Raw genomic sequence first — 12,347 nt, 5'->3', positions numbered from 1 at the left:
GAAGCATCTAGTCTTTTTTTTTTTTTTTTTTTGCGGTACGCGGGCCTCTCACCGTTGTGGCCTCTCCCGTTGTGGAGCACAGGCTCCGGACGCGCAGGCTCAGCGGCCATGGCTCAGGGGCCCAGCCGCTCCGCGGCATGTGGGATGTTCCCGGACCGGGGCACGAACCCGTATCCCCTGCCTCGGCAGGCGGACTCTCAACCACCACTGCCTTGGATGTGTGTCAGACACAGGTCGGGGACCCAGGTGACACCTTGGGAATTTTCTCCCCCATTCTTGAGTCTCTTCTTGCTCACTGAGTGTTGTGTAAATTCAATCAGCATAAACCGTGCTCTTCATGACGATGTTTTACTGTGTCGGCAGCTGCCGGGGCTTAATGTTCATCAAGCAGTAATAATACTCATGCTAATATGTTGTAAAACAGATCTGTATCCTAGTGAAGCAATTTGGATGATTTTGGCATATATAAGGATATAGTATTTTTCTTTTATACATAAAAATGGATAAAAAACTTTAACAAAGTGGCAGTCAAGAAAAAAAATAATTTGGGAGCCCAAATACCTGCGATCCAGGTCTCCAGAGAGGTAACCTTTATCTGTTAGTTAGTGCTAATGAGATCCTTGCCTTCTCTACAGGGGAAATGTTCACAGCCCCAAAGAAAACTAGTGCTCAGCTGAGGCTGGCTGTCAAACAGAAATGCGCATTAACACCCTTCAGGTTTTTCTGCTGTGGTTCAATATGATGCTAGAGAAGAAAATAAAGGTCCTGTTTGTTTGACCCACTTAACAAGACAGGAAACGGGGAGGAAGAGAGGGCTGGAAGAAAAGAGAGAGGAAGTGAAGGAGGGAAAAAGGAAGGAAAGAATATTTTCGGTTGCAGAACCAAGCCAGCAAGAGAGCAATCAATTCAACTCAGTAGCTTCTAAGCCACGTAAAAAGGGGCTGAACTGTCTGTTGAGGATAATAACCTTCAAGTCAATTGATTCCTAAGCAGTTCTGCTTGAAGCAAATTGATAAGTCTAAGGCATTGGGAGGACTGTAAGCAAGAGAGGTCTGCTTTAATATTTTCTTAAATCGTTCGTGATCATTTTTTTAAGGGTCAACTGTCCCGTAACTCCTATTTCAACCATCTCTCCTTTTCTGAACTTCTGAGTAATGAGTTTCACATTAATTTATCCCACATTCTCTCCAAACCACTTTTCCTAGGCAAAAAAGATGAGGTACAAATTTCATATAATAATTACTATTTTAATTCCCAGCCCTCAGTACTTTTCACTCCTAGAACAAGGGCCCAAACACTCACCCCAATTCACCTACCAGACAATACTGCCCACCTCTGGCATGGGGCACCTTTTCCTCTTTCTCTCCCAGGGGTCTTCCTGTACCATATACCTTAGGATCCTTTCCTAAGGAAGCAATCAAATAGCCCAAACCTCTGCAGATCATCAAGGCAGCTCCTAGCCTAGAGATTGTCTCAAGAACATATGGGAAAATACAAACCGCAGAGAGGATGCTGGAACCTCAGGACCCCTACCAGCATCATGACAGAACACCAGACCTGCAGACCCTTCTCAAGTTGGAAATCTTTTTGTCTGCAACCTCACGGTCGACATTTCATTTTCTCCCCCTGCCCTCAAATTCTAGTGTAAAAAGAAACTTGGGCAAAATAAAATAACTTTGAAAAAAGGGTACGAAATCCCCTACTTCCTTCCCCAATTCACTTCCTGTGGGGCCTGAGCTCCTCCATCCCTTCAGATCAGATCGTGTTAGCTGTGATTCCTAGTGATGAAGCTGCCCTCAGTAATAATAATGGCCAACATGAAGCACATGCAGAATCTTCAACCACTGAGTCTATTCATTCCTTTGAGAAGGAATAAACCACACCACAAGATGTTTTAAAAATAACCGGGAGGAACAAACCGGCTAGACACACAGTTACTTTGGCAGAAAACTTCAGACAGACCCCAAACTGCAATTTTACAGTCTCTCGTTGTTCTACTGCTGGGTGCCTTCTTGTTTTATTCCTGATCTGAAATTCTGTTTCTGCCGCGTCTTTTAAGCATCAGTTGATAAGCGTTAGTTGATAGATTTCACCCTAAACTCAACAGGAGGAAAAACAATCCAAATTGCTTCATCAATTACACAGTGGCATTCGGAATAAAGATTCAGACAGAATCTTCAGAAAAATTCAGCTCTAACTTGTTCCTAGCTCTTACAATCACGCAGAAGAGGGGGAAATCCCCTAAAAGTGAATTAAGAACTGCTGTCTCTGTGCCCCACGAATCATGCCTTGGCAATCGTCATCATACCCTTTAACTGACCATGCAACTCAAAGTTCTACTCTCCCCACAATCATCTTAGAATTTGTTGTTCCTTTGTTATTTTGTCCCCTTATGAAAACTCACCAATTTAAGGACCTGCCAGAAAGAAATATCTTTCCCTGGGCTTCTCAGGCTGGGTTTGCTCAGATCTTTTGATGCCTTGCTATTGGCTCTTCCAAAAGCAACACTAGTTACTCTGTTACTTCAGCTGATTTTAAACAGTACCAAGTGAAATGTGTTCATTTTCTAGACTTTCCTGCTCTCTCCACCCCTCTGCTGAAAGGACCAATCATATCCTTGGAAAAAATAACCTCATCTTATTGAATTATTGAGAAGAGATGCAATTTTTGGAAGCTTAACTTATTGCTGATTAAAAACCCAGCAGCACCTACTGGGCTCTGATATTGATCAGAAACTAGAATACGGTACTTTAAGATACCATATGCTTGCTTTTTTTTTTTTTCCAGATTTTTCCGTCTCAGATTACTCTTTATGATCGAGAATTAAATCCTAAAGCTTTTTAGTAATTGTTTATCTTCTTAGGCTTTTTTAAAAAATCGAAACACTGTCTTCAGTTACCTAACATAACTGCCTGAGAAAGAGCACAAAAATAGAAAAAGAGAAGCTCACACGTGATTTTTAAAGCATAAATGTTAACGCTTCATCCTGACCCGGTTTACAGCTCTAAAGATTTATCAGAATTGGAAGTGAGGTTCTTGCTCTTTGGCATTAAGCGTCCACAGGATCTAACATCTAGCATTGATCGGATACTCTTCCCATAACCGGCACCATGTTTAACGTTTCACATGCGTTGTTCCATTAAAACCCTATGACAATAATGCTACAAAATAGGTTGTTGTTATCACCATTTTGTCAATAAGAATACTGAGATTTAGAGAAATCCAGCAGCTCACATGATGTTACACTACTTAGCTCCTAGTAGAATGTCATTAAAAGCTTGCGGACTAAATCAATGAACAAGCCCTTAACCCACACATAACGCTATTTCAAATGTGTTTTCATGGACAAAAGGGGGAAATTGCATTTATTTTAGAGAAGAAAAAAAGGTATGTGTCAATAAACACAGTCATTTCAGACAAGCCTCCTAAAAGATAAAACTATTTCAGATCACCCCCAAAAGAAATATTCCCAGATTTTCCAATATAATCTCGATTTTAAATATTCTATCCTATCAACATTGTAACTGTGCTTTTCCAATCAAATAATACCATTTTGTAAATTTCAGATTTATTGAGGTATAATTGATGTACAAAATTTTAAGATATTTAAAGTGTACATCATAGTTATTTGATAAACATATACATTGTTAAAGGATTCCCCTCCACTGAGTTAATTAACACATTCATCACCTTACATATTTATCTTTTCTTTTTTTTTTGGTGAGAACATTTAAGTTCTACTCTCTTAGCAAATTTCAATTATACAATACAGTGTTAAGTTTCAATTATAGTCACCATGTTATACATTAGATCCTCAGAGCTTAATTCATCTTATAGCTGAAAGTTTGTACCCTTTTCCCAACCTCTCCCTATTTCCCCCAACTTCCAGCCCTGGCAAACTCTTTTCTACTCTCTGCTTCTATGAGTTTGACTTCTGTTCTTTAATATTCCACATATAAGTGATACCACGCAGTATTTGTCTTTGTCTGGCTTATTTCACTTAGCAGGATGCCCTCAAGGTCCATCCATGTTGCCACAAAAGGACTTCCTTCTTTCTCATGGCCAAATAACATTCTACTGTACACATACACACATCTTTTTTATCCATTCATCTTTTGATGGATACTTAGTTTGTTTCCGTCTCTTGGCTACTGATATGATCTCATTTTTGAAAATCTTCTCACCATAAAAGCATGCCCCAATTCATCTCCCATCACTCACTTACCCTCCCTCTGGAGATCAGATACCTTGTCTTTCAAAGCCTGGGTTTGGAGCACAAATTTGTCTTTCCAGGAGTTGTGTGTGATTTATTTTTTAAAACTTACAAATCATCATGTCTTTCCAAAGAAAGATGTTGAAATGAGAAAAGTAATGAAAAGATGCTTAAATGGAGGGAGGGGAGAAAGAGTACAAAGGACATGGACTTTTTAGATTTGCATGTGGATTCTCTACTGATGCCAGACCATGCCTTGTGCACAGATTCATGCTTGCCACTAAATGAAATCTCTGAGTGCAGATTCATAGACCCAGGTTCCAGGTTATGAAAAGATAACTAAGGGCCACAGAAATTCAGAGTTAAGTGTCCAAAGAGAGGCTCAAATGCTGGAATTCCAAGAAGGAAGACACCGATGGTTTGGAAGAGGACAACATCATCTATGCAATATAATATTGTCCATAGGACTCTATGGGTAATATTATTTATTTCTTAAAATAGAGAATATCAGCTTTTCCACCATGGGCCAGCAAATCTACTGGGTTCTGGGAATAACAGTAACACGACAAAATGTGTTCCTTCCTTCACAGAGTTTCCATTTTAATGGAGGTGCAAGGTCACGACACAAAATTTACTTAGTTACTATTGAGATAAGTGCTTATCCAATAAGCATGAATAGGAATTACATATGTCTTCAAACTCGTGCAGTGGGAAATCCCTGTTTTAGAGGTGGGCCAAGGGAAGAGAGAGGGTGTGCCTGGATAAGGGTACTGAGGTAGGTAAAAGCATCAAACCCAAGGCAAGCTGTCTTTTATCAGATCCAGGACCTAACCTCTGCTGAGGCCCCTGGTATCCAACCCATGACAAGAACCTGTGAATTGTACATTATGCACATCTTAGGCTCTCAGCAAAAAGGATCTCAATACCACCACCAGGAAAATAGTAGTTCCCAGAATCTGGTCCACTGAACTGTGATCCCTGTTACATATTCTCAAATAATCTTGAACTTCTCCTTCATAAAGCTCCTTTTCTAATGTGTGTATCTTCTGCCTGACAGAAAAATTCATGACAACAGGAACTACGTCTCTTGGCCACCAACGGTGTCCCCAGGGCCAAGCATAGCATCGGAAGCTCACTCCGTAGGCACTCAGTAAATATTTGTTGAATGAATCAACCAGTGAAGAGGGGGGTGTTCCGTGTTAGAACTGAAGCCAAGAGGCAAGGAGTTGGGATGACATGGCGGAGCTCCTACACAGCAAGCCTAGATGGTGTTGACTGTTCCCTTGTGAAAAAAAGAAAGAGTAGGAATTCGAGTTGTCTTTTATCCCTTCTTTCTTGCTTCTAAATTCTTCTGATTATTAACCATGGTGCTATTTTTCTGATCCTTCAATACAACTTTTTAGTTAAAAGCTCTTGGGCTCTACATTTTGACAAAGGAAGATTTTCTCATCCGTTTATTTGTCCTTAATCTTCTTTGTTTGTCATTTTGACTTAACACCAATAATACTCAAGCAGATGGTTGTAAGTTAATGCTGCTTCCCTGGGATTTAACATATAAACTTGGGCATTAGGAAAGATGCAAGCTTATTCCTCCTTTTATATAAGGGAAGCAATCACTGTAAAAATCCATCTCAGTGAATGTTTTTTCCACACAGGAAGCAAAAAACCTATGCATCAACTTAACTGAAATAATCCAACTTGTCAATTGAGCTATAACGAATAATGTATCTAGCAGCCTTTTTTCCAGAGTATTAGCCTCTATCCAGCTCCCTGGGTCCATGTTTTTGAAGAACTGCTTCCATCTTAGCTGAGAACAAACTCTAATTTAAGTCATCTTAAGGCATGTACAATTATTATTTTGAATATCCCTGCCCCATAAAAAACCAACTAGTGCAACATTTAAGCTCTATTACAGTTAACTACTTTTTTTTTTTTCCTTATTCCTCCTCAGGGGCCTTCTCCTTTCTCTGGCTAGAAGGTTCATATTATGGGTATCTTCAAGGATTTCCCTCTTGCTTCCTTCATACACTACCCCAATGACATCTTTACAGTGTGTCCTGCCCTGGCCACCCAATATAAAATTGTCCAGCTTTCTGCCTTGAGAGAGTTGTAAGCTGTAACTCAGGGAAGAAGAATCCAGACTCTCTGAGTTAAAGAGATGGAATGGGAAGGAAAAAAATATCATCTCTAATGAAGCGATAAATCAACCAGTCGAAACTGACCCAGACCTGACACAAATGTTAGAATTAACAAACTAGGACATGAAAACAGTTATTATTATAATTGTCTTCTATATGTATGTTCAAAAGTTAACTAGAGAAATGGAAAATATAAAATCTAAAAATGTCCCTAAAGATGAAAACTACAATGTCTGAGATTAAAAAAAAAAATACTCTGGTTGGTAGTATTAGATCAGAAAAGACTGGTGAATTTGAAGAAAAAGAAATAGAAACTCAAAAATGAAACATACAGAAAAAACAGAATTTTATATATATAAGTTTTTTCTTATTATTTAAATCTTATTATTTAAATGTAGTGTGGGATGTATAGTATATGCAAAAGTAAAGCAAATGAACACATTGCAAAGATCAGGAGTGAAGAAGAAAAAGTATAATATTACGTGGTTCTTATGCTATATGCAGCGTATCTATCACTTGAAGGTAGATTGTGATCAGTTAAAGATGTGTATAATAATTCCTAAGGCAACCACTAAAATAACAAAACAAAGAGTTGTAGATAATAAGCCAACAAAGGAAATAAGATGGTATCATAAAAGTAGAATAGGAAGGAGGAGCAAAGATTAGATGGTGTCTTCGTCAGAGTTCTCCAGAGAAACAGAACCAATAGGGTGTGTGTGTGTGTGTGTGTGTGTGGAGAGAGAGAGAGATTTATTAGGAGAAACTGACTCACATGACTATGGAGGTTAATAAGTCCAGCAATTTCACTTCTGGGTATTTTGCCAAAGAAAACAAAAATACTAATCTGAAAAGATATATGCACCCCTATGTTCATTGCAGCATTATTTACAATAGGCAAGATATGGAAGTAACCTCAGTGTCCAACGATAGATGAATGGATCAAGAAGATGTGATATATATAGATAGATAGATAGAGATATAAAATGTTATTCAGCCATAAAAATAGAATGAAATCTTGCCACTTGAAACAATGTGGATGAACCTAGAGGATGTTATGCTAAGTGAAATAAGTCAGACAGAGAAAGACAAACACTGTGTGATTTCATTTATATGTGGAATCTAAAAACACAGCAAACTAACAAAACGTAAGCAGAGTCACAGATACGGAGGACAAACGGGTAGTTGTCAGAGGAGAGGGAGTGGGAGATGAATGAAACAGATAAAGGAGAATAAGAGGTACAAACTTCCAGTTACAAAATAAATGAGTCATGGGATGAAATGTACAGTGTGTGGAACATAGTCAATAACTATGTAACATCTTAGTATGGTGATAGATGACAACCACATAGTCAATAACCATGTAACATCTTAGTGATAGATGACAACCAGACTTATGGTGATAAATACATAGAAATATCCAATCACTATGAAATATATGGAAATATCCAATCACTATGCTAGAAATATCAATATATAGAAATATCAAATATTAAAATATATAGAAATATCAAATCACTATGTGTGTAACAGGAGTTCACATAGTGTTGTAGGTCAATTACACTTCAAAAACAAGCAAACAAACAAACTTATAGAAAAAGAGATCAGATTTGAAGTTACCAGAGGCGGGATGTAGGGGAAGAGGGAATTGGATGGAGGTAGTTAACAGGTACAAACATCCAGTTATAAGATAAATAAGAACTAGGGATGCAACGTACAACATGATTAATATAATTAACACTGCTGTATGTTAAACATGAAAGTTGTTAAGAAAGTAAATCCTAAGAGTTCTCATCACAAAGAAAAATATATTTTTCCTTTTATTTTGTATCTATATGATGATGGATGTTCACTAAACTTAGTGTGGTTATAATTTCATGATGTATGTAAGTCAAATCATTATGCTGTACACCTTACACTTATACAGTGCTATATGCCAATTATAACTCAATAAAACTGGAAGAAGAAAAGAAGTTCTAAGATCTGCAGTAGACAAGCTAGAAGCCCAGAGGATTAGTTGGTATCGTTCCAGTGTGAGTCTGAATGCCTAAGAACTGGGAACTCTATTGATGTAAGTTCCAGTCCAAGCCCAAAGGCAGGAGAAGGCCAGTCTCAAATCAATGACCTAAGATTCCATCTTAAAAACCAAGAATGAAAAGAGAGCAAATGTAAACAGAAGAAAGGAAATAATAAAGATAAAAATGAGAATCAATGAAATCAACAACAGAAAAACAATAGAGAATGACTTAGTAGAACAGGTGATGGCCATTAAAATAGTTCCTGAAAGAACAGTCCATGTTTCTGCCTCAGTGAATGATTGAGCAATGGGAGTATATTTATAATTATGTGGGTTTAGATCAGTGATTTGAAATTTTAACTGGACATTAGAATTACTTATCGAGCTTGTTAAAATGCACGTGTCTGGGTCTCACAGGAGATTCTGGTTCAGGTCTTGTTATGCATATTTAAAGCCCCTCTGATGGACAGTGACTCTGATGGACATACCTCCACACTTAAGAGCTCTTGGCTTAATGACATATGATATGAGACTCTGTTTGTCCTTGATTTATTTTCATATTGATATGAAGAGGTAATGACACAGAGTTCTCCTAAAGTAAAGCATTCCTCAGAAGTGAATGTGTGTGTGCGGTGACGAAACATCAGGAGAATGGGAAATGGGAAAAGCCTTAGATCATTCCCTTCCACATCACAACAGGCCCCCAACCATAGTGCGGGATGCCATCCATGACAGCTCAACATGGCAGCCTCATGTCCTCCAGGTAATTTTTGCAAACAAGAGCGAATATAAAACACAACAAAACACGAAAGCATCTACCTGCATTATAAAACATCGGCAAGGGTATATAGGTTCTAATATAATGAGAAAAGGACAAATTTGTCATCAAGAGAAAGATTATCAGCAAGAGAAGGATTAAACAGTACTCCATGGGGAAATTTATTTCTACCTAAAGGAAATTTTGTTCACCTGATGACTAAGATGATAGTTAAAAAATAATGGTGATGACGGTAATAATAATAATTCCTACCATTTATTGAGTGGCTTCTATATGCCAACCTATACTTATTTGTGTGTGTGAGTGAGTGAGTGTGTGTGTGTGTGTGTGTGTGTGTGTGTGTAGAAGGAAGGAAAGACTGAATTTGCCTAACAGTGGTGATTACCTTGTAAGTCTGTGTAAGTAAACAGTCCCAAAAGCTAAGTTTACAAGAATTTTCGATCCTAGACCAACAAATCAATCATGCCAATCACAACAATATTTTAGGTTATTAAATGTTATTATCCCCTGTTTGAACCCCTTAAAATTTTGTGAACTACGCTGGCTTGTGAGTTGAAGACCCAAATGTGGGGAGTGGTGTTTACATCTTCTGTCCAGCAATCCCAAAGAGGAGCTTCCAAAAGCACTCAAAGAAAGTGAAGTAAAAGTTGCTGGCACGTAAATAAGCTGCCGGTCTTCACGCTGCAAATCTTCTTGCCCAAATGAGGCAGTGAGGAAGACAGGGCCAGACCAACAGACGTTTTCCTGGGCACACTCCTAAGTGCTAATGCAAGTCCCTGGTAAGTGAGTAAATGCTGAATGTTGTGATTAAATGAAGCATGAAGCATGTTGAAAAGGAGCTGCGTGGGTGTATGTTTGGAAGGGAATTTATAAAAGTTCTCATCAAATTGGCTCTCTGAAGATTTACAGGGAGCAAAGTGGAGAAATACTTTCTTCCCTTCACAGGATTTCAAAGAAGAAAAAAAGGATAAGAGACAGAGGAAATGATCTCTTAAGACACAGTTATTTTATCACCAACTGAAATTTCCATGTAGACATAATTTGAGAACCCCTCAGGTGACACTTTCATGCAATGAAAAAGTACTATGATAGAAGTTTTAAAATTTATGAACCCTCAAAGTTTATTTGAACAGCAAACAAAATTCTCCCTATCTCTCTCATGTCAATCAGAGGCAGAAATAGGACAGCTTGTCAGCTAGTAACGGTGGGTGTCAAGAGCCTCTGCGTAATGATATCTGAACAATAGATTTCATCTACAAATTTTATATAAACTGTTATTGCTGTTCATTACACATTTTCAATCCCATGCAGTTTATACAAACATTTTTTGCTTATTCCTGTTTCCTAGTTATACTCTTTATATTGACTGCAATCATGTAATAATGTATATCATGAATAATAAAAATAGAAAATGGGAATAATCAAGAAAAGTCTCTAAGCACATACATATAGATGTGGGTGTGTGCATCACAGAATTTATTTGATCAGATTCACATATCTATTTACTCTTACTCTAGACACAATTCTAACAAGCCTAGTGACTTGGCTTCCCTGACGACAGGGTGTTGAAAAGAAGAGATTAAAAGTACAGAGAAAGTGGGAGTTCCCTGGCGGTCCAGTGGTTAGGACTTAGCACTTTCACTGCTGTGGCCCAGGTTGGGGAACTAAGATCCCCGCAAGCCACGTGGCATGACCAAAAAACCCCCCCCAAAAAACCCCAAAACAGATATCAACCACAGCAGGCTTCCTGTGTACATAGTTTAAAAAAAAAAATACAGAGGTAGCGTAATTTCCTCAAAGTTCATACATGTTGTAACATAAGACAGGATTTCCTTCTTTTTTAAGGTTGAATGATATCCCCCTGTATGTATATAGCACGTTCTCTTTATTCATTCATCCACTAATGGGCATTTAGGTTGTTTCCACTTCTTGGTTGTTGTGAATAATAAACATGGGAGTGCAAATACCTCTTTGAGATCCTACTGTACATTCTTTTAGATAAATACTAAAAAGTGGGATTGCTGGATAATAATAGTTTTAAGAACAAATACGGCGTGATCACTCATATGATGATCTAAAGTCGTCAAACTCAAAAAAGCAGAAAGTACAATGGTGGTTGCCAGGGGCTGGGGGAGGGGAAAGTGAGAAGTTGCTGTTCAATGGATATAGACTATCCATCATGCGAGATGAAAAGCCCTAGAGATTTTCTGTACAACAATGCACATAGTTAACAATACTGTGCTGTACACTTAAAATATTGTTAAGAGGGTAATCTCATGTTATGTGTTCTTTACCACAATAAAAAAAATACGGAGGAAAACTAGAGATGCCAGGGATAAAAGCAAGAAGTGATTGCAAGAGCCACTTGGGAAGACAGCTTGGCGGTTTCTTACAAAACTAAAGATAGTCTTACCATATGATCCAGCATTCACGCTTTTTGGTATTTACCCAAATGAGTTAAAACTTATGTCCACACAAAAGCCTGCACACGCATGTTTATAGCAGCTTTATTCACAAATGCTGAAACTTAGAAGCAGCCAAGATCCTCCTCAGTAGGTGAATGGATAAATCCAGATAATGGAATATTACTCAGCGCTAAAAAGAAATGAGCTATCGAGCCATGAAAAGACATGGAGGACATTTAAATGCATATTACAGAGTGAAATAGGCCCTTCTTAAAGAAAAATACATACTGAATGATTCCAAATATAGGGCATTCTGGAAAAGGCAAAGCTATGGAGACAGGAGAAAGATTAGCGGTGGTCAGGGGAAGGAGGGGTGAGTAGGCAAAGCACAGAGGATTAAAGCTATTCTGTACAAGACTAAAATGGTGGAGAGGTGTCATCATACATTTGTCAAAACCCATAGAATGTACAACAGCAAGAATGAACCCTGATGTAAACTATGGGCTTTAGCTGATACTGATGTGTTAAGGTAGGTTCATCGATTTTAACAAATGGACCTCTCTGGTGAGGGATGTGAATAGTGCTGGAGGTTGGGCACATGTAGGGACAGAAGGTATATAAGAACTAACTCTGTGATTTCTGCTCAATTTTGCTGTGAACCTAAAACTTCTCTAAAAAATAAAGTTTATGAATTAAAGAAAGAAGTGATCGCAGGCCACCAGCCAGCAAGGGAAAGGGAACGTCAAATATATATATATATATATATATATATATATGTAAATATAAATATATGAAAATA

This window comes from Orcinus orca, chromosome 10 (genome assembly GCF_937001465.1).
Source record: "Orcinus orca chromosome 10, mOrcOrc1.1, whole genome shotgun sequence".
Taxonomy (NCBI): Eukaryota; Metazoa; Chordata; class Mammalia; order Artiodactyla; family Delphinidae; genus Orcinus; species Orcinus orca.
Note: the sequence above shows the minus strand (reverse complement) of the source record.